This window comes from Triticum dicoccoides, chromosome 5B (genome assembly GCF_002162155.2).
Source record: "Triticum dicoccoides isolate Atlit2015 ecotype Zavitan chromosome 5B, WEW_v2.0, whole genome shotgun sequence".
In the NCBI taxonomy this organism is placed as follows: Eukaryota; Viridiplantae; Streptophyta; class Magnoliopsida; order Poales; family Poaceae; genus Triticum; species Triticum dicoccoides.
In genome coordinates, this window is record NC_041389.1 from 588,687,317 (window position 1) to 588,713,672 (window position 26,356).

The following is a 26,356-nucleotide window of genomic DNA, read 5'->3' on the forward strand; positions in this document are numbered from 1 at the left end:
ATGACTATCACCGCCCACAACTCTTTGTGTTCTGCTCGTGCATATCATCTATGCATAGACCTGGCTCTGATACCACTGTTGGGAAATGTTGCATGGAAAACAAAAAATATTTCTACGCACACGCAAGATCTATCAAGGAGATGCATAGCAACGAGAGGGGGAGAGTGTGTCTACATACCCTTGTAGACCGTAAGCGGAAGCCTTTCACAATGCGGTTGATGTAGTCGAACTTTCTTCACGCTCCAACAGATCTAGAACCAAACGCACGGCACCTCTGCGTTGTGCACATTATCAGCTCAGGGATGTCTTACGCCTTATTGATCCAGGAAGATGGCGACATAGTAGATGAGTTCCGATAGCACGGCGGCATGGTGAGACTGATGGTCATGTGATCTCCGCAGGGCTTCGCCTAAGCACTACGAAAATATGACCACGGGAGTAAATGGTGGATGGGGGCGCCGCACACGGCTGAGACAATGTTGTTTGGTGTGTGCTAGGCGCCCCCTCCCACGTATATATATATATATATATATATATATATATATATATATATATATATATATATATATATAGGTTGGAGAGAGGGAGAACAGCCATATGAGGCACCCAAGTAGGAGGAATCCTACTTGGAGTCCCTCCCAAACCGCCCCCCTGCCATATATAACCGAGGGGGAGGCAAGAGGGGGGAGAGGGAATGAAGGGGGAGTCCTACTCCATACTTTCCTTTCCCTTCACCTCTTTCCTTCTCCTCCTAGGCGGGTCTGCTATGGGGGGAGCACCAGCCCCTTATGGCTGGTGTGTTCCCTCTCTTGGCCCATAAGGCCCATATATTTTGCCGGGGATGCTCGAAACCCCTTCCGGTGACCTGATAAGTACCCGGTACCCCTCGAAACACTTCCGGTGTCTGAATACCATCGTCCTATATATCAATCTTTACCTTGTCATGTCCGTGATCTCATCCGGGACTCCGAACAACATTCGGTCACCAAATCACATAACTCATATAATACTATATCGTCAACGAACGTTAAGCGTGCGGACCCTATGGGTTCGAGAACTATGTAGACATGACCGAGACACCTCTCCAGTCAATAACCAATAGTGGAACCTGGATGCCCATATTGGCTCCTACATATTCTACGAAGATCTTTACCGGTCGAACCATTATGACAACATACGTAATTCCCTTTGTCCATCGGTATGTTACTTGCCCGAGATTCGATCGTCGGTATCTTCATACCTAGTTCAGTCTTGTTACTGGCTAGTCTATTTACTCGTTCTGTAATAAATCACCTCTCGACCAACTCCTTAGTCATTTGCTTGCAAGCTTATGATGTGTATTACCAAGAGGGCCCAGAGATACCTCTTCGATACTCAAAGTGACAAATCCTAATCTCGGTCTATGCCAACTCAACAAACACCTTCGATGATACCTGTAGAGCATCTTTATGGTCACCCAGTTATGCTGTGACGTTTTATAGCACACAAGGTTTTCCTCCGGTATCCGGGAGTTGCATAATCTCATAGTCGAAGGAATATGTATTTGACATGAAGAAAGCAATAGAATTAAAATTGAACGATCATTATGCTAAGCTAAGGGATCGGTCTTGTCCATCTTATCATTCTCCTAATGATGTGATCTCGTTATCAACTGACAACACATGTCCATGGTTAGGAAACCTTAACCATCTTTGATCAACGAGCTATTCTAGTAGAGGCTCACTAGGGATACGGTATTTGTTTATGTATTGACACATTTATTTAAGTTTCTGATCAATAAAATTCTAGCATGAATAATAAAACTTTATCATGAATAAGGCAATATAAAATAACAACTTTATTATTGCCTCTAGGGCATGTTTCCTTCAGGCCCGGGGGTGTCCGGTACCCCCTCCGGTACACCGATAATTACCTGGTACACTCTAAAACACTTCCGGTGTCCGAATATCATCGTCCTATATATCAATCTTTACCTCTCGACCATTTCGAGACTCCTCGTCATGTCCGTGATCACATCTAAAACTCCAAACAACATTTGGTCACCAAATCATGTAACTCATGTAATACTATAACGTCAATGAACGTTTAAGCTTGCAGACCGTGCGGGTTCGAGAACTACATAGACATGACCGAGACACCTCTCCGGTCAATAACAAATAGCAAAGCCTGGATGCCCATATTGCCTCCTACATATTATACAAAGATCTTTATTGGTCGAACTGTTATGACAACATACGTAATTCCCTTTGTCCATCGGTATGTTACTTGCCCGAGATTCGATCGTCGGGATCTTCATACCTAGTTCAATCTCGTTACTATCAAGCCTCTTTAGACGTTTCGTAATACATCACCATGCGACCAACTCCTTAGTCATTTGCTTGCAAGCTTATGATGTGTATTACCGAGGGGCCCAGAGATACCTCTCCGATACTCGGAGTGACAAATCCTAATCTCAACCTATGCCAACTGAACAAACACCTTCAGAGATACCTGTAGAGCATCTTTATGATCACCTAGTTACGTTGTGACGTTTGATAGCACACAAGGTATTCCTCCGGTATCCGGGAGTTGCATAATCTCATAGTGGAAGGAATATGTATTTAACATGAAGAAAGCAATAGCAATAAAACTGAATGATCATTATGCTAAGCTAACAGATGGGTCTTTTCCATCACATAATTATCCTAATGATGGGATCCTATTATCAAATGACAACTCATGTCCATGGTTAGGAAACCTTGACCATCTTTGATCAAGGAGCTAGTCTAGTAGAGGCTTACTCGGGACACTGTATTTGTTCATGTATTCACACACATATTTAAGTTTCCAATCAATACAATTCTAGCATGAATAATAAACCTTTATCATGAATAAGGAAATATAAAATAACAACTTTATTATTGCCTCTAGGGCATATTTCCTTCAGTTTCCCACTTGCACTAGAGTTAATAATCTAGATTACATTGTAATGAATCTAACACCCATGGAGTCTTGGTGCTGATCATGTTTTGCTTGTGTAAGAGGCTTAGTCAACGGGTCTGCTACATTCAGATGCGTATGTATCTTGCAAATTTCTATGTCTCCATCCTTGACTTGTTAATGAATGGAGTTGAAGCGTCTCTTGATGTGTTCGGTTCTCTTGTGAAACCTGGATTCCTTCGCCAAGGCAATTGCTCCAGTGTTGTCACAAAAGATTTTCATTGGACCCGATGCACTAGGTATTACACCTAGATCGGATATGAACTCCTTCATTTGCTACTTCTGAAGCAGCTATGTACTCGCTTCACACGTAGATCCCTCCATGACGCTCTGCTTGGAACAGCACCAACTGATAGCTCCACCATTCAATATAAATACGTATTTGGTTTGTGACTAGAGTCATCCGGATCAGTGTCAAAGCTAGCATCGACGTAACCATTTATGACAAGCTCTTTGTCACATCCATAAACGAGAAACATATCCTTGGTCCTTTTCAGGTACTTCAGGGTGTTCTTGACTGCTGTCCAGTGATCCACTCCTGGATTACTTTGGTACCTCCCTACCAGACTTATGGCAAGGCACACATCAGGTATGGTACACAACATAGCATACATGATAGAACCTATGGCTGAGGCATAGGGAATGACTTTCATTTTCTCTCTATCTTATGCACTGGTCGGGCTTTGAGTCTTACTCAACTTTACACCTTGTAACACAGGCAAGAACCCTTTCTTTGACTGATCCATTTTGAACTTCAAAACTTTATCAAGGTATGTTCTTTATGGAAGTCCTATTAAGCGTCTCGATCTATCTCTTATAGATCTTGATGCCCAATATATAAGTAGCTTCACCGAGGTCTTTCATTGAAAAACTCTTATTCAAGTATCCTTTTATGCTATCCAGAAATTTTACATCATTTCCAATCAATAATATGTCATCCACATATAATATTAGAAATGCTACTGAGCTCCCACTCACTTTCTTGTAAATACAGGCCTCACCAAAAGTCTGTATAAAACCATATGCTGATCACTTCATCAAAGTGTATATTCCAACTCCGAGATGCTTGCACCTGTCCATAGATGGATCGCTGGAGGTTGCACACTTTGTTAGCACCTTTAGTATCGACAAAACCTTTTGGTTGCATCATATACAACTCTTCTTCAAGAAATCCATTAAGGAATGCAGTTTTAACATCCATTTGCTAGATTTCATAATCATAAAATGCGGCAATTGCTAACATGATTTAGATGGACTTAAGCATCGCTACGGGTGAGAAAGTCTCATCGTAGTCAACCCCTTGAACTTGTCAAAAACCTTTCGCCACAAGTCGAGCTTTGCAGACAGTAACATTACCATCAGCGCCAATCTTCTTCTTGAAGATCCATTTATTCTCTATGGCTTGCCGATCATCGGGCAAGTCCACCAAAGTCCACACTTTTTTCTCATACAGGGACCATATCTCAGGTTTCATGGCATCAAGCCATTTATCGGAATCTGGGCTCATCATAGCTTCTTCATAGTTTGTAGGTTCACCATGGTCTAATAACATAACTTCCAGGACATGATTTCCATACCACTCTGGTGCGGATCATGCTCTGGTCGACCTATGAAGTTCAGTAGCAACTTGATCTGAAGTTTCATTATCACTATTATTAGCTTCATCTCTATTTGGTGTAGGCATCACGGGAACGGTTTTTTCTAATGTGCTACTTTCCAATTCGAGAGGAGGTACAATTACATCATCAAGTTCTAGTTTCCTCCCACTCACTTCTTTCGAGAGAAACTCCTTCTCTAGAAAGGTTCCATTCTTGGCAACAAAGATCTTGCCTTTGGATTTGTGGTAGAAGGTGTACCCAATTGTTTCCTTAGCGTATCCTATGAAGACGCACTTCTTTGATTTGGGTTCGAGCTTATCAGGGTGAAGCCTTTTAACATAAGTGTCGCAACCCCAAACTTGAAGAAACGACAGCTTAGGTTCTTACCAAACCATAGTTCATACGATGTCGTCTCAACGGATTTAGACGGTGCCCTATTTAACATGAATGCTGTTGTCTCTAATGCATAACCCCAAAATGATAGTGGTAAATCGGTAAAAGACATCATAGATCGCACCTTATCTAATAAAGTACGGTTATGACATTCGGACACACCATTACGCTGGTGGTCGACGTGGCGTGAGTTGTGAAACAATTCCACATGGTTTTAAATGAAGGCCAAACTCGTAACTCAAATATTCGCCTCCATGATCAGATTGTAGAAACTCTATTTTCTTGTTACGATGATTCTCCACTTCACTCTGAAATTCTTTGAACTTTTCAAATGTTTCACACTTGTGTTTCATTAAGTAGATATACCCATATCTGCTTAAATCATCTGTGAAGGTCAGAAAATAACGATACCTGCCGCGTGCCTCAATACTCATCGGACCGCATGCATCGGTATGTATTATTTCTGATGAGGCATGGTTTGCAAGTATCAAATGATTCGTAATCAAGTGATTCCAAAAGTCCATCTGTATGGAGTTTCTTCATGCGCTTTACACCAATATGACCTAAACGGTAGTGCCACAAATATGTTGCAGTGTCATTATTAACTTTGCATCTTTTGGCATCAATATTATGAATATGGGTATCACTACAATCGAGATTCAATAAGAATAGACCACTCTTCAAGGGTGCATGACCATAAAAGATATTACTCATATAAATAGAACAACCATTATTCTCTGATTTAAACGAATAACCGTCTTGCACTAAACAAGATCCAAATATAATGTTCATGCTCAACACTGGCACCAAATAACAATTATTCAGGTCTAAAACTAATCCCGAAGGTAGATGCAGAGGTAGCGTGCCGACGATGACCACATCGACCTTGGAACCATTCCCAATGCATTTCGTCACCTCGTCCTTAGCCAATCTTCGTTTAGTCTATAGCTCCTATTTCGAGTTACAAATATAAGTAACCGAACCAGTATCAAATACCCAGGCGCTACTATGAGCATTAGTAATGTACACGCCAACAACATGTATATCAAATATATCTTTGTTCACTTTGCCATCCTTCTTATCCGCCAAGTATTTGGGGCAGTTCCGCTTCCAGTGACCAGCCCCTTTGCAGTAGAAGCACTCAGTTTCAGGCTTGGTTCCAGCTTTGGGCTTCTTCCCGGGAGTGGCAACTTGCTTGCCATTCTTCTTGAAGTTTCCCTTCTTTCCCTTGCCCTTTTTCTTGAAACTAGTGGTCTTGCTAACCATCCACACTTGATGCTCTTTCTAGGTTTCTAACTTCATGGGTTTCAGCATCGTGAAGAGCTCAGGAATTGTTTTTGTCATCCCTTGCATATTATAGTTCATCACGAAGTTCTAGTAACTTGGTGATAGTGACTAGAGAACTCTGTCAATCACTATCTTATCTCAAAGATTAACTCCAACAGTGGTATCAGAGCCTGGTCTATGCGTGGATGATATGCACGAGTAGAACACAAAGAGTTGTGGATGGTGATAGTCATACTGCTTACCACCAACGTCTTATTTTGATTTGGCTATATTGTGGGATGAAGAGGCCCAGACCAACCTTACATGTCCACGTACATGAGACCGGTTCCACCGACATACATGCAATTTGTTTTGCATAAAGGTGGCTGGCGGGTGTCTGTTTCTCCTAGTTTAGTTGAATCGAATTTGACTGCACCGATCCTTGAAGAAGGTTAAAACAGCAAACTTGATGACTCACAATTGTGGTTTTTGCCGTAGGTAAGAATGGTTCTTGCTAGAAGCCCGTAGCAGCCACATAAAACTTGCAACAACAAAGTAGAGGACGTCTAACTTGTTTTTACAGGGCATGTTGTGAGGTGATATGGTCAAGACATGATGTGATTTATGTTGTTGTATGAGATGATCATGTTTTGTAAATTTATCCGCAACCGGCAGGAGCCTTATGGTTGTCTCTTTATTGTATGAAACGCAAACGCCATGTAATTGGCTTACTTTATTGCTATGAGTTAGCAATAGTTGTAGAAGCAATAGTTGGCGAGGCGACCATGACACAACAATGGAGATCAAGGTGTCCAGCTGGTGATGATGGAGATCATGGTGATGCTTTGGAGATGGAAATCAAAAGCACAAGACGATAATGGCCATATTATGTCACATATTTCGATTGCATGTGATGTTTATCTTATATGCATCTTATTTTGCTTAGAACGATGGTAGCATTATAAGATGATCCCTTCACTAAATTTCAAGGTAAAAGTGTTCTCCCTGAGTATGCACCATTGCTACAGTTTGTCGTTTCGAGACACCACGTGATGATCGAGTGTGATAAACTCTACATTCACATACATGGGTGTAATAGAGTTTTACACATGTAGAATACTTGGATTAAACTTGACGAGCCTAGCATGTACAGACATGGCCTCGGAACACTGGAGACCAAAAGGCCGAACCTGAATTATATAGTAGATATGATCAACGTAGAGATGTTCACCATTAATGACTACCCCATCTCACGTGATGATCGGACATGGGTTAGTTGATTTGGATCAGGTATCATTAAGATAACTTGAGGGATGTTAATTTAAGTGGGAGTTCATTAGTAATTTGATTAATTGAACTTAATTTATCATGAACTTAGTCATGATAGTATTTGCAAATTATGTTCTAGATCAATAGCTCAAGATGTAGCTCCCCATTTTTTCGATATGTTCCTAGAGAAAAACTAAGTTGAAAGATGAAACTAGCAATGATGTGGATTGGGTCCATGATCTGAGGATTATCCTCATTGTTGCACAGAAGAATTATGTCCATCATGCATTGTTAGGTGACAGATCTATTGCTAGAGCAGATGCAAACGTTATGAACGTCTAGCAAGCTCGGTATGATGACTACTTAATAGTTTAGTGCACCATGCTTTATGGCTTAGAACCAGGATTACAAAAAAATTGTCGGCGTTTAGGGAACGGGGGTCCGCAGACTTGCCTGCCTACGGCCTGCAGCGTGGCTCAACCAGTGGCCCAGTATGGCCCGTCGTCATCAACCAACACTCAAGACCCTCGCGAGGGGCCAAGCCTCGCGGGTGGGTGACGCAAGGCCTCCTCAGGAGTGTCCTCACCAGGTAGGCTCGCGAGGAGGCGGAGAGATCAAGGCAAGGGGTACCTCATGAGGTTCCCATGACGCATGCCATGACGATCAAGACCAGGCGGGTGCCAGGAGGGCGCCAGCCCATGCAGTGTCCTCGTTTCCTCTTTGGTGCAAAGGGGGCAAGTGCAGGCGCGGAGTACCGAGGCATCAGGCAAAGGTTTCCATATCGGTGCAACGAGACCAAGACTAGCAGAACGGCAGGACGGAGGTCACCGTGGATCCCAAGACGACGTCATCACCAGCACCTTTGGCAGGCGAAGACCACCTTTAGTTAGGATAGCTTGTACTAGCTGTCCCCTTTCAAAATGGCCGTTGTTGGATCCCTTCCCGCTCAATATTTGGGAAGAGGACAAGGTCCTCTATAAATAGAGCTAGCCACCATAGTAGGAAGGCATATCGTCTAGAGACGGAAGCTAAGCTCATCTACACACCACACCAGCCCAAGAACACCTCTCCTCGCGAGGTTGTTCTTCCCTTGTACTGTTCATCATCAGCCCAAGAGGCAATCCACCACCACACACAGGAGTAGGGTATTACACCACAACGATGGCCCGAATGTGTATAAATCTTGTGTCTCTTGTGCTGTGAGTTCATTCATCTAGTTTAGGGATCGCGGCGAGGCTGAGAGCGAGATTCGGTAGGAGGAGATCTTCGTGCGCACCCCAGTGTTCGAACCTTAAGGGTTTTGCTGGAACCCGATATCCAACATTTGGCGCGCCGGGTAGGGGTGCGCCGGAGTCTTCCTTCCGCCGATCTGCGTTCCACTGCTTGGTCGCATCCATGTCCGGCGACCCGACGACCAACGCCGACCGTTGGGCGGCATGGCCAGCCCGTGCCACGCCGCCTGCCCAAGCTGACCTCAACCCTGCGCCTCAGGCAGCTCAAGAACCACAGAACATTGCAGCGCGAGGGTGGCGCGGTCTCGCGCCGCCCGCCCTTACTCCGCGGCAGGTGCGGGCAGCTGCAAGGGCCTCAAGCCACACCGCGGCCACGACGCCGCACACTCGAGGGAGCAAGCAAACATGAGGGCCGCACTCACCGTGGCTCGGGAGCTGCTGCGATGCAGGTTGATGGAGAGCGATCGGGACGCGCTGCTGGAGCGCGTTGCCAAGCTCCTGGATGCCGCGGCCTCGGGGGCACCGCCCTTCTGCTTCCAGATTCCACCCCAGCCCCCGGTCGGATCACGCGACGGGCCACTCGGCACCCGCGTGCCCCCAGGCACGCCCCAAGGCTTCATCGAAACCGTCTCAACCAACGGCGCCGGACGCCAGGCTGCACCAGCACCACCTCCGATCAACAAGGGCATGCGCATCGCTGCCTATGGCCCGGGTGGACCGCTGCCCTACCATCCTCAAGACGGCGCGTTAGGCCAGGCCACATGGAGCATGGGGCACTACGGCAAAGTCTTCGAGGCGGCGGCCTCAGAGGCTTACATGCCTCGCATGGTGGATCGGGAGTACGCGATGGAAGACGACCCTGACTCGTTCCTCAGGTTAGGCTGGGAGGAAGAGACGCCAGAAGCCGAGCCTTTTCAAGAGTCTCAAGGGAACCCTACCAACCGTGCTAGCAGCAGCAGCTACCGGGTACCGCTAATTCCTTAGGAGCAAGGTTATGCTAATTGAGGGAGTCCTGGATTAGGGGGTGTCCGGATGGCCGGACTATGACCTTTGGCCGGACTCCCGGACTATGAAGATACAAGATTGAAGACTCCGTCCCGTGTCCGGATGGGACTTTCCTTGGCGTGGAAGGCAAGCTTGGCGATACGATATGAAGATCTCCTCCCATTGTAACTGACTCTGTGTAACCCTAGCCCTCTCCGGTGTCTATATAAACCGGAGAGTTTTAGTCCGTAGGACAACAACAATCATACCATAGGCTAGCTTCTAGGGTTTAGCCTCTCTGATCTCGTGGTAGATCCACTCTTGTACTACCCATATCATCAATATTAATCAAGCAGGAGTAGGGTTTTACCTCCATCGAGAGGGCCCGAACCTGGGTAAAAACATCGTGTCCCTTGTCTCCTGTTACCATCCGCCTAGACGCACAGTTCGGGACCCCCTACCCGAGATCCGCCAGTTTTGACACCGACATTGGTGCTTTCATTGAGAGTTCCTCTATGTCGTCGCCCTTAGGCCTGATGGCTTCTTCGATAATCAACCACGATGCGGTCCAGGGTGAGACCTTTCTCCCCGGACAGATCTTCGTATTCGTTGGCTTCGCACTGCGGGCCAACTCGCTTGGCCATCTAGAGCAGATCGAATTCTACGCCCCTGGCCATCAGGTCAGGTTCGGAAGTTTAAACTACACGGTCGACATCCGCGGGGACTTGATCTTCGACGGATTCGAGCCACGGCGAGCACGCCGCACTGTCACGATGGCCATGATATAGCTCTGCCGCCGGACAGCACCCAAAGCATCGCTCAGGTGCCCACTCCGACCATTAGCTCGGAGCTGACTGCGCTAGTCGGGGATGGACGGTTGGACACCACCCCAGGAGCCACAATCACTACGGCGATAGAGCCGAATACCAGCCTAGTCCTTTGCAAGGCCCGTGACTCCAAGATGCCGGACTCCGTTCCGGACTCCGTATATCCCGCACCTATTCCGATCGAACCTGATTGGGCCCCGATCATGGAGTTCACCGCAGCTGACGTCTTTCAGCACTCGCCCTTTGGCGATATCCTGAACTCACTAAAGTCTCTCTATTTGTCAAGAGAGCCCTGGCCGAACTACGGTCAACATGGTTGGGATACAGATGACGAAGAAATTCGAAGCCCACCCACCACCCACTTCGTAGCAACTGTCGACGATTTAACCGACATGCTCGACTTTGACTCCGAAGACATCAACGGTATGGACGCCGATGAAGGAGACAACCAAGAACCAGCACCTATAGGGAACTGGAAAGCCACCTCGTCATATGACATATACATGGTGGACACCCCCAAAGCAGGGGATGGCGAGGAAAAAATGGAGGATGACCCCTCCAAGAAGCAACCCAAGCGCCAACATCAGCGGCGCGGCTCTAAGTCCCGCCAAAGCAAAAACGGCAATTCCGGCACCGGAGATAAGAACACGCCAGACAGTGCTGAAGATAACCCCCTCCAGCAGGATTCAGTGCAGGAGGACGAAGGAGCCAGCCCTCATGAGAGAGCGGCCGACAGAGAGGTTGAGAACGACAACTATATGCCTCCCTCCGAAGACGAGGCAAGCCTTGACGACGACGAATTCGTTGTACCAGAGGATCCTGTCGAACAAGAGCGTTTCAAACGTAGGCTTATGGCCACGGCAAGCAGCCTCAAGAAAAATAGCAGCAGCTTAGAGCTGACCAAGACTTGCTAGCCGATAGATGGACCAAAGTCCTGGCGGCCGAAGAGTATAAACTCGAACGCCCCCACAAGAGCTACCCAAAGCACAGGATGCTACTCCAACTTGAGGAGGAAGCAACTAAACCTACATCACCAGCATACGATGCGCCCGATCGGCCACCCTGTGGCCGCGATAGAGAGGCCTTTAGGCCCTCGACCCAAGCCGCACCCCGGCACCGCTCAAAACATACCAGAGTATGGGGAGACGCAACAGACCTACGAGACATATTGGAGAACAAGGCAAGGCAAGCAAGATCGATCTACGGATCACATGGGCACCCCGCTTCACGTGATGCTAGCCGTCACGCCGGACAAGATAAGTACAGCCAGGACCAATACAACAGACCAAGCTCATCTGAGCTGCGTCATGATATAGCCCAATACAGGGGCGCCGCACACCCAGTATGCTTCACAGACGAAGTAATGGATCATCAAATCCCCGAGGGCTTTAAACCCGTAAACATTGAATCATACGATGGCACAACAGATCCTGCGGTATGGATCAAGGATTATCTCCTTCATATCCACATGGCCCGTGGTGATGATCTACATGCCATCAAATACCTCCCGCTCAAGCTTAAAGGACCAGCTCGACATTGGCTTAACAGCCTGCCAGCAGAATCAATTAGTTGCTGGGAGGACCTGGAATCCGCATTCCTTGACAACTTCCAGGGAACTTATGTGCGACCACCAGACACCGATGACCTAAGCCACATAATCCAGCAGCCAGAGGAATCGGCCAGGCAATTCTGGACACGGTTCCTAACTAAGAAAAATCAAATAGTCGACTGTCCGGATGCCGAGGCCCTTGCCGCCTTCAGGCACAACATCCGAGACGAATGGCTTGCCCGGCACCTAGGACACGAAAAGCCGAAATCTATGGCAGCCCTCACGACACTCATGACCCGCTTCTGCGTGGGCGAAGACATCTGGCTGGCTCGTAGCAATAACATAACCAAGAGCCCTGGTAATTCAGATACCAAGGACAACAATGGCAGGTCACGTCGCAACAAGCACAAGCGCCGCATTAACAGCGACAATACTGAGGATACGGCAGTCAACGCCGGATTCAGAGGCTCTAAACCCGGTCAGTAGAAGAAGCCATTCAAAAGAAACCCTCCGGGCCCATCCAACTTAGACCGGATACTCGACCGCTCGTGCCAGATACATGGCACCCCGGAACAACCAGCCAACCACACCAACAGGGATTGTTGGGTGTTCAAGCAGGCAGGCAAGTTAAGTGCCGAATCCAGAGACAAGGGGCTGCGTAGCGATGACGAGGAGGAGCCCCGGCTGCCGAACAACAGAGGACAGAAGGGATTCCCCCTGCAAGTGCGGACGGTGAACATGATATATGCAACCCACATCCCCAAAAGGGAGCGGAAGCATGCTCTCAAGGACATCTATGCGTTGGAGCCAGTCGCCCCAAAGTTCAACCCATGGTCCTCCTGCCCGGTCACTTTTGATCGAAGGGACCACCCCACTAGCATCTGTCACGGCGGATTCGCCGCATTGGTCCTGGACCCAATTATCGACGGATTTCACCTCACCAGAGTCCTAATGGACGGTGGAAGCAGCCTGAACCTACTTTATCAGGATACAGTGCGAAAAATGGGTATCGATCCCTCAAGGATTAAACCCACAAAGACAACCTTTAAAGGCGTCATACCAGGTGTAGAAGCCAACTGTATAGACTCGGTTACACTCGAAGTGGTCTTCGGATCCCAGGATAATTTATGAAGCGAAGAGCTAATCTTCGACATAGTCCCATTCCGCAGTGGCTATCACGCCCTGCTCGGACGAACCGCATTTGCAAAATTCAATGCGGTGCCGCACTATGCATATCTCAAGCTCAAGATGCCAGGACCTCGCGGAGTCATCACGGTAAATGGAAACACTGAACACTCTCTCTGAACGGAGGAACACATGGCGGCCCTGGCAGCGGAAGTACAGAGTAGCCTCTCAAGGCAATCCTCCAACCCAGGTGTCAAACGTCCGGACAACATCAAGCGAGCCCGAAGTAACCTACAACAAATCCGGCTGGCACGTTCCGAGCAAGCATAGCAGTGCAGCCCCAACCCCAGCCCTCACCAGATGGTGATATCGGTACCACGCATACATAATTACGCCTTCGAGGTACCATGGGCATAAGGGGAGGGGCACAACTACGGCACGCCCAGAATGCGGATCAACCGCACTAAGGGGCTCCCTATTCCGCCATTTCCTTTTTACACTTTCAGGACCCAACTATTCGGAAGGCCTGTCCGGCAACACACTCGCCGAACATACGATGCAACAGCCAGGGAGAAAACAAGCCACGTCAAATGTCCAGGTGGTCTCTATAACGAGCTTAATACCCGTTTTACTTAAAATCCCGCAGCTTGCCCCTGGAGGGGGACATGTCAAATAATCCCATCTCTTGCTTATCGCACTACTTGTATCGTTCTGCTTTCGCAGCAGCCCTTTTTTAATAAACAATACATAGCTCTTATCTATTATTGTACTTATTTATTTTTATATATACAAATATGTTCAGTCATGACATTCTGCAACCGTACACTTTGGTACGGCCAATACACAAGGGGCTTAAGCACCCCATAACATGGTGTGAGAAGACCGAACACTCTCATGAGTGCGGCACCCCTAACTTATAGCACTATATGCATCGGCTCCGAATCATGTCTTTGGTCAATAGTTGGGTTTGCCCGGTTCCCATGTTTTGGTACCTTATGTTCCGCAATGTTGGCTAAGGTAGCGCTGGGAGAACTACTGTGATTGTGCCCCAGTTGAGCTGGGTTAACACCTCAATAGAGAAAGCTAAAACTGACCGTCATAATAGTGCGAGAGACCGGTCGCTGTTCGTGAGGTTTTTCGAGTCCTTAAAGACTTATGCCGCTTAGAGCGAGGAACCGTACTTATCTGGCCTAGGCGTGGATAGCGCCCCGAACTCGGCCTTCTGAATACTAGGGGCTTCGCCGAAATTTAAAATTATAGAATTCTATGGCTAAGTGAGAGTGATAAAGCATTATAAGTCCAACGGCCTTGTTCGTTGTGCTGAGCGCCTCCCTAGACGGACCCAAGAATGGGAACAAGAGCACTCAGGTTTATCCCGAACACCCCAGCACTCGTGGCATGGGGGTCGAAGCCGACGACTTGCATCTCTCAGATTTGATAAACGGCCGCACAGAAGGTAATATTTTAAATTAACAATCGTTGCTTAACGCACATGAACAAAGTTTTCAGCGTACAAGATAACAAATGCGAGTCTACTCAAAAATTACAACTTTGGAGCATTCATCCGCTATACGGCGAGCACCCTTCAGGACACCCTTATAATACATCTCGGGCGTGCGATACTCCTTGCCCGGCGGTGGCGCGTCCGTCAAAAGCTTCTCAGCGTCCAGCTTGCCCCAGTGCACCTTAGCACGGGCAAGGGCCCGACGGGCACCTTCGATAGAGACGGAGCGCTTGACGACCTCAATCCACGGACACGCATCCACCAGCTGCCGCACCAGACCGAAGTAGCTCCCAGGCATGGCTTCTCCAGGCCACAGCCGAGCTATGAGGCCCTTAATGGCCTGTTCGGCCACCTTGTGGAGCTCGACCAGCTGCTTCAGCTGGTCGCTCAGGGGCACCGGATGTTTGGCCTCAGCATACTGAGACCAGAACACTTTTTCCGTCGAGCTCCCCTCTTTGGCTCAGTAGTATGCGGCGGCATCAGACACACTACGGGGCAGATCGTCGAACGCTCCTGGAGAGCTCCGGATTCGGGTAAGTAGCAGATAATTAACTTTTATATTCTTGCTTTGTATAAAGAATGCCTTACCCGCCGCTATCTTCTTCATTGCCTCGATCTCCTGGAGGGCCTTCTAGGCTTTGGCCTCAGCGTATTTGCACTCTCAAGAGCCAAGGCGAGCTCGGACTCTCGAGTCTTTGAGTCACGCTCCAAACTCTCGTGTTTTTCCACGAGAGCCTGGAGCTCTTGCCGCACCTCCGCTACCCGCGCCTCCTGCTTCTCTCACTCGGTGCGCTCTAGGGCCGCACTGTTTTCGGCCTTGGAGACCGCCTCCTTCAGGGTCGCCACCTCGGTTGTGGCCCCTGCAATATTTAAGTTGGTCCTGTCATTATTTGCAACCAAGTATTTCTATATACATTTATATGCGGTATTACATACCCTCCTTGTCCTCGAGCTGCTTCTTGGCACGGCCGAGCTCGTTCTCGGACCGCTCGAGGTTCTCCTTCAAGGCATTGACCTCCATAGTCAGTACGGCAGAGGTCAGCAGCGCAGCCTGCATTCCCATATTGATATATTTTTATTAGACTCCTGCGTATATCATTGTAGATCCTCAGCTCGGCTTTTCTTTTCGAACGCCAAACTGAGCATCAGGGGCTACTGTCTATGCGGTAACATTTTTTATATGTTTTTTAACACATACCTCAAAGCCTGTTAACAGGCTTGTACAGGCTTCTCTCAGCCCGCTCTTGGCGGACTGAACCTTCTGAATCACCGCACTCATAACAGTGTGGTGTTCCTCGTCGATGAAGGCGCCATTAAGAACCTCCAGCAAATTGTCCGGTGCCTACGGATGGACGGAGGTTGCCGGCGTTGTAGGCTTGCCCTTCTTATGAAGGTGCCGCCTGTCGGATTCTGGAACCATCGATGGTTCCGGAGCAGTGTCCGGCCCGGGGCCGTACTTAGATCCCTCGGGGGCCTTACCCCCTTTTGGCCTGGAGTCCGGGAGGTCGCCTTGAGGCGCCTCCAGGACCACCTCCTCCTGGTTTAGTCCCTTTCGGGACTCCACCTCGGCGTCATCCCTAGGGAGAGGGGAGGAGGCCGTCGGAAGTGAAGCACTGTTCACATCCGACGAATCCAAGGAACCGCTCATCGAATCGTCGGGCTGAGCCTTGGGCGGACTGCATGACCAAATTCGGCGTCAGAAAATGCCAAATAACGGAGAAGTACCATAAGTCATTCAAATATCCGGATGCTTATGATTTTGCCAGGGGCTTGACCCTGGATGGCCATTCCTCCCCGCCGTCTTCGGCATTGAAGGCGTAGTCCTGCAAAAGGGTCTTCCCCTTCTTGGACCCTCCGGCCTCCCCAGTTGGGGTGGCCTTTCTTTTCTTTCCTCCCCCCGTTGGAGGGGGAGAGGCGTCTTCTTCTTCCTCCTCCTCATCTTCGGAGGCGGAGGGTGCGTCGAGGTTGTCGGGTGGTGAATCCGACACCACCAGGCGCCGGGAGCTCTTTCGAGTCCCCGTGGCCTTCTTCTTGGCCTTCTTCTCCGGCAGCACGTGAGGTGCCGGAACCAGCAGCTGCGTTAAGCGAGCGTCCGCTGGGTCTTCGGGCAAGGGAGCCGGACAGTCGATCTGTCCGGCCTTCTTCTGCCAATCCTGCTAAAGAGATGGGAGTTTAGATCCCGCATAGAATCAAATCTATGAAAAACAAATGCCCCGTAAAAGGAAAATTAAGCTCGCCGCGCTGGCTTGGCGCTTGGCGCAGAATCCGCGATCCTCGGTGACGGGAGGGGAGACCTTGGAGCTCTTGAATAGCACCTTCCAGGCATCCTCGTGCTTTGTGTCGAAGAGCCGAGAAAGAGTCTGGTGCTGGGCCAGGTCGAACTCCCACAAGCTGAAAGCCCGTCATTGACACGGGAGAATCCAGCGGAAGAGCATGACCTAGACTACGGTGACAAGTTTAACCTTCCTGCCGATCAGGTCTTTGATGCAGGTTTGAAGTCCGGTCACTTCCGCCGAATTACCCCACGACAGGCTCGTCTCTTTCCAAGATGTGAGCCGTGTGGGGATGCCAGATCGGAATTCGGGGGCCGCTGCCCATTCTGGGTCACGCGGCTCGGTGATATAGAACCACCCCGATTGCCACCTTTTGATAGTCTCTACGAAGGCGCCCTCGAGCCATGTAACGTTGGCTATCTTGCCCACCATGGCACCTCCGCACTCCGCTTGGCGGCCGCCCACGACCTTCGGCTTAACGCTGAAGATCTTCAGCCATAGGCCAAAATGAGGCTGGATGCGAAGGAAGGCCTCGCACACGACGATGAACACCGAGATGTTGAGGATGAAGTTCGGGGCCAGATCGTGGAAGTCCAGGCCGTAATAGAACATGAGCCCCTGGACGAATGGGTGAAGAGGAAAACCCAGTTCGCAGAGGAAATGGGGAAGAAAAACAACCCTCTCATGGGGCCTGGGGGTGGGGATAAGTTGCCCCACATCGGGAAGCCGGTGCGCGATGTCGTCAGACAGGTATCCGGCCTTCCTCAGCTTTTTGATTTGCCCCTCCGTGACGGAGGAGGCCATCCATCTACCTCCCACTCCGGACATGATCGGAGAAGGTTGAGGTGGGAAGTGCGGGCTTGGGCGTTGGAGCTTGAGCGCGCGGGGACGAATAAGCAAAGGAGGAAGAAGGCGTGAATGGAAAGGGCGGATTCTTATCCCCTTATATGGGCGGCCAAAACTACGAGCCCCCACCGGCCTAATAAAACTCGCTTATCTCCCAAGCGCCGCGGTTAATGGCGCGGTTGGGTTACCCACGCCCGTATTGATGAGAATCCCGGAATAAGGGGACATGATCTCTGCTTTGACAAGACGTGCCAAGGAAACCGCCTCGCTAAACGCGCTGAGGTGGAACAGTAAAATGAATAAAAGCCTGGCCGTGGCGTGATGTCACGCTGCGGAATACGTCAGCAGATTAGATTGGTGCAAATGTTATTCTCTCTATGGTGGCATGTGGAACTTATTTTGTAGAGCCGGACACTATCCTTGTGCTCAACATCTTCTATGAAGTATTCGGAGGAGGAACCCGCCTTGCAATGCCGAAGACAACTTGCGCGCCGGACTCGTCGTCATTGAAGCCTGGTTCAGGGGCTACTGAGGGAGTCCTGGATTAGGGGGTGTCCGGATGGCCGGACTATGACCTTTGGCCGGACTCCCGGACTATGAAGATACAAGATTGAAGACTCCGTCCCGTGTCCGGATGGGACTTTCCTTGGCATGGAAGGAAAGCTTGGCGATACGATATGAAGATCTCCTCCCATTGTAACCGACTCTGTGTAACCCTAGCCCTCTCCGGGGTCTATATAAACCGGAGAGTTTTAGTCCGTAGGACGAACAACAATCATACCATAGGCTAGCTTCTAGGGTTTAGCCTCTCTGATCTCGTGGTAGATCCACTCTTGTACTACCCATATCATCAATATTAATCAAGAAGGAGTAGGGTTTTACCTCTATCGAGAGGGCCCGAACCTGGGTAAAAACATCGTGTCCCTTGTCTCCTGTTACCATCCGCCTAGACGCACAGTTCAGGACCCCCTACCCGAGATCTGCCGGTTTTGACACCGACACTAACCATGGGTCGCTGGAGGTTCAGGTCACAGCAGCAGACGGCTGCCCCAGCTCGGCAGCCTCCCTTCCGCCAGGAGGAGCGCACTGGGGGGCCGCAGGAGAGGGGCCGGGAGCCAGGCCCCTCCCCACGAGGCACGGAGCAAGGCATCCCCCGGAGGTAGGCCCTCTGTCGGGGAGGTGCTGCAAAGCCTACCCCGCGCAGAGGACCCGTGGTCGCTGAGGGTGCCGCTGGTGTCCCCTTTGCCCCATTGGCATCGTCCTTGGTCTTTGGCCGCCGTCAATGGTGGTCGAGGGTAGCGCAAGGTGGGCCCCTTGTCTGGCGATATGAAGCAAGGCCCGGTGCCTGTGAAGCTCGCCGCCCGTGACACTCTCATGTAATAATGAGTGGGGTTGTACACACCCCGGATTCTCCGGAGAGCCGCCCTTGGGCCTCGAGGGCTCCCTCCCACGCCCAGTGGCAGCACTTAGCTCCGCGTTGGTGAGAAGACGTCGAACACTAGACTAGGCGCCGGACGCGGCCTTTTGGTTTTTACCCCCCTTTCTGTGGTCGAGCTTCCTTGCTTCAGATTTAAGTTGAAGTTCAATTTGCATTTGTGTGTGCGGGGGGGGGGGTGTATTTTCTCGCTCGTGTGATTTCTTCCGTTCTGGTTTCTGCCCTAATTTGGAGTTTGCACCAGCTGCCTCCCCCTCGCGGGCCCTTCGCGGGTGGGGCTAGGCGAAGCGCACATACGCTGTGCGCATGACGTACCACGACTGGCACTCGCTCTCGCGAGGCCCACTCGAGCGGGTCAGCAGGTCCCTCAGGGGATGCTCGGGGGCTCACGACCCCGCGAGCCCATTCAAGACTTGTCCTGGCTAAAGGTAAAACACAACAACAAAGCTCGCAGCAGGGCCCGTAGGATCATGGAGGCACATGTTCAACAACGTTCCTAAAAGCATACAGACGGCAATCTTTTTACATGAGGGCTTCCCCTCTCAAAATGCTCTTACAACCTTTGGGGCCGCGCCCGAGCTTTTGTGTGCAGGATAAACAGCAGAGAAACACGGGGTCAGTCGGACATGTTGCTCACCGCATCCTCCTGGTCGCCTCCAGACGCATCGTTGGCACCGATGTCGCTGTCGTTGGCCTCACCATCACTGGCGCCACCGTCACCACCATCAATCACTGGCGCCACGAGGCCCTAACAAGCGCATCCACGTTGTCCACCAACCACCGCGGTAGGTCGCCCCGGATGGCCTCGGGCACCGGGGCGATGATGGCGTCAAAGTCAAAGTGGGGATCGATGTTCTGAAGATGGCTGAAGAAGTGGGAAAATGCACGCCCAAGAAGGCTGCGGCTCCTCTCCTCAACGAGTTGGCGAGCTCTCTCGGAGCGGTTCTCCAGGCGCGTCACCACATCAGTGAAGAAGCGGAGATGACTGACATAGTTGGTCACGTGAGGATGCGGGGCGTCCTCATCACAGATATTGCCCAGGGCCATATTGGCCCTGTTCCTGAGTTCCTGGAGCATGGCGCCATGCATGTGCTCCAGCGTCTGCCGTTCAAGCACTTCCTCTCTGTTCTGCTGCGCAATGGACTCGGCGTCGCCAACCCACTGCTGAAGAGGAAGCAACTCGGCATGGGTAGAGGCCAACTCAGTCTGGGCCGAGACCAGGGCGGCTGCGGTGGCCTCCGCACGCCGCTCCGCTTCAGTCAGCTTGGACCTAAGGGCGGCAATCCTGCCCGCAGCCTTAGCTTCAACCAGCTTCAGCTTCAGGTCATACCTTCTCACAAGATCTGCGCAGGCCTCTGCCACGCGGTGGTCGACCTCCTCCTGGACACGAGCCTTGCGCATGCCAACATCACCCTCCGCCTGGGCGACCTGGCGCTCCCTCGTCTCCAATCTCTCAAGATCAAGATTGCACTCAGCAGCCTCCAGCATCAGCGCTTCTTCACGCTTCTGGAGCTCCTCCTCCTCGACAGGCATCCCCTTCAGTGATGCAAGGGCAGCCTAATGCAACTCCACTTGCTGCTCCAGGGAGGCGCTCCAGGCTTGGCGCTCCCACGCGTGCTTCTCTGCGATCTCGCGAAGATAATCTGCTTCCCGGGCCTCCTCTAGAGCTCAGGAGCAGGCCTCTCGCGAGGCCGCAAGGGATGCCTCGACCTTCGCGTTGTCAAGCTCACGCTAGTGGCGCGCGAGGTTGATGGCCACCTTCAGCTTGCGTCGCTCCTCAATCAGCTGTAGGCCCTCACCTTCAAGGCGCGCGTCCACATCCGCAAGCTCTCCACAAAGCTGGCTCATCGCGTCCATCGCCTTCCGGAGGAACTCATGGCGGACGACGCTTCGTTCGCACGCAAGAGCTTGAGCATGCTGCTTATGTCGTCCTCCGTCGCTGGCACCGTCGGCGGGGCCCGAAGAGGTTCGCCCCCTCTCGGCAGGGGGTGATGTCTACTACACAACCTTCTTCTTGTAGACGTTGTTGGTCCTACAAGTGCACAGGTTTGTAGGACAGTAGCAAATTTCCCTCAAGTGGATGACCTGAGGTTTATCAATCCGTAGGAGGCGTAGGATGAAGATGGTCTCTCTCAAGCAACCCTGCAACCAACTAACAAAGAGTCTCTTGTGTCCCCAACACACCCAATACAATGGTAAATTGTATAGGTGCACTAGTTCGGCGAAGAGATGGTGATACAAGTGCAATATGGATAGTAGATAAAGGTAATTGTAATCTGAAATTATAAAAACAGCAAGGTAGCAAGTGATAAAAGTGAGCGTAAACGGTATTGCAATGATAGGAAACAAGGCCTAAGGTTCATACTTTCACTAGTGCAAGTTCTCTAAACAATAATAACATAGATAGATCATATAACAATCCCTCAACATGCAACAAAGAGTCACTCCAAAGACACTAATAGCGGAGAACAAACAAAGAGATTATGGTAGGGTACGAAACCACCTCAAAGTTATCCTTTCTATGCTATCTATTCAAGAGTTCGTAGTAAAATAACATGAAGCTATTCTTTCTGCTCAATCTATCATAGAGTTCAGACTAGAATAACACCTTAAGACACAAATCAACCAAAACCCTAATGTCACCTAGATACTCCATTGTCACCTCAAGTATCCGTGGGCATGATTATATGATATGCATCACACAATCTCAGATTCATCTATTCAACCAACACAAAGTACTTCAAAGAGTGCCCCAAAGTTTCTACCAGAGAGTCAAGACGAAAACGTGTGCCAACCCCTATGCATAGGTTCATGGGCGGAACCCGCAAGTTGGTCACCAAAACATACATCAAGTGGCACATGATATCCCATTGTCACCACAGATAAACACTGCAAGACATACATCAAGTGTTCTCAAATCCTTAAAGACTCAATCCGATAAGATAACTTCAAAGGGAAAACTCAATCCATTACAAGAGAGCAGAGGGGGAGGAACATAATAAGATCCAACTATAATAGCAAAGCTCATGATACATCAAGATCATGCCATAGAGGGAACACGAGAGAGAACACGAGAGAGAGAGATCAAACACATAGCTACTGGTACATACCCTCAGCCCCGAGGGTGAACTACTCCCTCCTTGTCATGGAGAGCGCCGGAATGATGAACATGGCCACCGGTGATGGGATCCCCCTTCGGCAGGGTGCCGGAACGGGCTCCCGAGAGGTTTTTGGTGGCTACAAAGGCTTGCGGCGGTGGAACTCCCGATCTATCTTGATTGTGGATGTTTTTAGGGTACGTGGGACTATATAGACGAAAGAAGTCGGTCGGGAGGTGCTCGAGGGCCCACGAGATAGGGGGGACACACCCTCCTATCTCCTGGCCTCCTCGAGGATCTTCTGATGTGAACTCCAAGTCTCCAGGATCATATTCTTCCAAAAAATCACGCTGCCGAAGGTTTCATTCCGTTTGGACTCCGTTTGATATTCCTTTTCTTCGAAATACTGAAACATGCAATAAAACAGCAATATGGGTTGGGCCTCCGGTTAATAGGTTAGTCCCAAAATTAATATAAAAGTGTATAATAAAGCCCATAATCATTCAAAACAGGTAATAAAATAGCATGAATGCTTCATAAATTATAGATACGTTGGAGATGTATCAGGGGGCTGGGGGCTGGCGCCCCCACGATCGCTGGTCGGGCCTCGCAAGGGACCCAGACCAGTGCAGGCTCTCCCCCTGAAGAGGAGCCAAGGATTGACGCCCACCACTCGCCGTCCACGACCAGAGGAGGAGCCCTGGGCAGGCTGCTGATCTCCAGGAAGGGTGGCGAAGGAAAGGCGGCAAAGGCAAGGGCTCAAGACACCTTGCAGGCAGGCTTGCTCCTCCAGCTAACCCCATGTCAGGAGTGGCGTGCAGGCTTGGGACGCTCAAGGCCCGCGATGAAGGCATGGCCAGAGGAGGTTGCTTCTTGGGAGACTCCACAGGCTTGGCAGGAGGGATCCTGAAGAGCCATGGTCAGGAAGGGAAGCAAAAATTGAGGAATTACAAGGGTAAAGGTACTTACTCGTCTATGGCGATGTACTTTCTGTGCTTCAACGGTCGGAAGGTGCGATCACTGCAGCTTGAAGACTCCTTCCTCTTGTGGAGTGTGGTGAAGTCCATGCGGAACTGAGCTAGGCGCTGGACGTGAGGACCAGCGCGTGGTGCGGATGGAGAGGCACCCAGGCGGTCAGCCTCAGGAGCACCAATCTGGGAAGAGTAATCAGGCACCGCCTCCTGATGGCTTGCTGAGGCCTTAGGAGCTCCGGCCTCGGGGGCCGCAGGCTGCATCTCCCCCTCAACGGTCGTCCCAGAGCGAGCCTCACGAGCTCCGGAGGATGACGCTTCGGGAACCCCGTGCGGCGTTGGCGCCTCGACACCCGAGCCTCCAGCCTCAAGCGATGCTTGCCTCCCCGCGCCCACTCTTGGGGCAAGATAGGTGCTGGTGGAAAGGAAAGGAGCCACGGCGATAGGATTATCGCGAGGCCCCGCAAGGCCAACCGGACGCAACCCCCATTCGTCGAAGGAAGGCATCTGTCCTGCGAACTCGACCCTCTTCGAGAAGACATACAAGAGGCTGCCCTCCTACGGCATATCGCCTGGCAAGGGGTTGCCAGTCAAGACCTCAAGCACCGTCCTCAGCGCTTTGGGCGCAAGTTCCGTCTCCTGAAGCCTCATGCGATCCCGGTCACCGGTCAGAGCCCACATTGGCCGGGAATGGCGCTGGAGAGGAGCAATGCAATGCTTTAGGAACTCCTTCACCACCCGGGGCGCAGTCACGCCAAGATCTCTCAACCTCTTTAGTCGGAACCAGACGAAGGAGAGCCGGGGGCTCACGAGTCTCTCGTAGCCCCGACCGGGATTGGGGACAGCGGGCAACGATGGAGGCGAGAGCAGGGGGCTGAGCACTCCGACATCCACATACAGCCACCGCATCCAGAACCCACTAGTGGACAGCCGGAGGTCAAAATCAATCCCCAAGGCGGCCGTCTCTACCATGGCCTGGAAGCTCACGCACCTCGAACACTACGAGGGGTCGGTCAGGCGCAACAAGAAGAAGTGGCGCAAGAGGGAGACGGACGGAGCAATGCCCACCATGGCTTCACAAACAAAGGCGAAGACGGTGAGAAGAGTAACGGATTGGGGATCAAGATGCATCATATGGATCTGGTAATGGGGAACCAGGCCAGCCCACAGGGCGTCGACGAAGAACCGAACCTCAGTGACTGTCCTGTCAATGAAGGCATGGGGACGCAAGCCAAGCCACCGTCTTTCCACACTTGTTGAAGCTGGAAGCGAGCGCAGGGTAGACCTTGCCCAGGGCCTCCAGGTTGAGCACCAGCAACCGGCCGACGACGGGCTCGATTGTCAGGGCCAAACTGGCTGAGGATAGAGGTTTCTTCCCCTTCTCCTTGCTAGTTGGCGCCATGGCAATGGAGGGAGCAGAGCTCAAGTCAGATTGGGGGCGGAAGCAGGGACTCAAGGAAGAAGGGGGAATAGGAAGCACGCTGCCAGCGAGGAGGAAATAACTGTGTAGGGCGCCGTGGCCGCCTAGCCAAAGGGATATTGGGGCAGCGGGGGGAAGCGGAGACGCCCACGTCCAATCAGTCGCCACACGTCAACCAAGACCACAGGCTGTTGTGGCCCGAGGTGCACCGAACTTGCCCTTTGGCTTCGCTGCTAAGCCAAGTCCGAGCACGCCTTGGGCCTGGTGGCTACTGTCGGTGTTCTGGGAACAGGGGTCCCAAGACTTGCCTGCCTGTGGCCTCCAGTGTGGCTCAACCAGTGGCCCAGTACGGACCGTCTTCATCAACCAACACTCAAGACCCTCGCGAGGGGCCAAGCCTCACGGGGCGGGCGATGCAAGGACTCCTCAGGAGTGGCCTCACCAGGCAGGCTCGCGAGGAGGCGGAGAGATCAAGGCAAGGGGTACCTCGCGAGGTTCCCGTGACGCGAGCCATGATGATCAAGACCAGGCAGGTACCAGGTAGGCGCCAGCCCGCGCAGTGTCCCCATTTCCTCTTTGATGCAAAGGGGGCAAGCGCAGGCGCGGAGTACCGAGGCATCAGGAAAAGGTTTCCATATCGGTGCAACGAGACCAAGACCAGCAGAACGACAGGACGGAGGTCACCGTGGAGCCCAAGATGGCGTCATCACCAACACCTTTGGCAGGCGAAGACCACCTTTAGTCAGGATGGCTTGTACTAGTTGTCCCCTTTCAAAATGGCTGTTGTTGGATCCCGTCCCGCTCAATATTTGGGAAGAGGACAAGGGCCTCTATAAATAGAGCTAGCCACCACATTAGGATGGCATCTCGTCTAGAGACAGAAGCTAAGCTCATCTACACACCACACCAGCCTAAGAATAGCTCTCCTCGCGAGGCTGTTCTTCCCTTGTGCTGTTCATCATCAGCCCAGGAGGCAATCCACCACCACACACAGGAGTAGGGTATTACACCACAACGGTGGCCCGAACCTGTACAAATCTTGTGTCTCTTGTGCTGTGAGTTCATTGATCTAGTTTAGGGATCGCGGCGAGGCTGAGAGCGAGATTCGGTAGGAGTTGATCTTCATGCGCACCCCAGTGTTCGAACCTTAAGGGTTTTGCCGGAACCCGGTATCTGACAAAATTGAACGCCACGGAGCATATGAGATGTTCCAAGAGCTGACATTGGTACTTTAGACTCTTGCCTGTGTCGAGAGGTATGAGACCTCTGACAAGTACTTTGCCTACAATATGTAGGAGAATAACTCAGCCAGTGAGGATGTGGTCAAAATGTCTGGGTACTACAATCACTTGAATCAAGTGGGGGTTAATCTTTTGGATAAGATAGTGATTGATAGAGTTCTCTAGTCACTATCACCAAGCTACTAGAACTTTGTGATAAACTATAATATGCAAGGGATGGTGAAAACGATTCTCGGGCTCTTCACGATGCTGAAATTGGTGAAGGTAGAAATCAAGAAAGATCATCAAATGTTGATGGTTAACAAGACCTCTAGTTTCAAGAAAAAATGGCAAAAGGGAAAGAAAG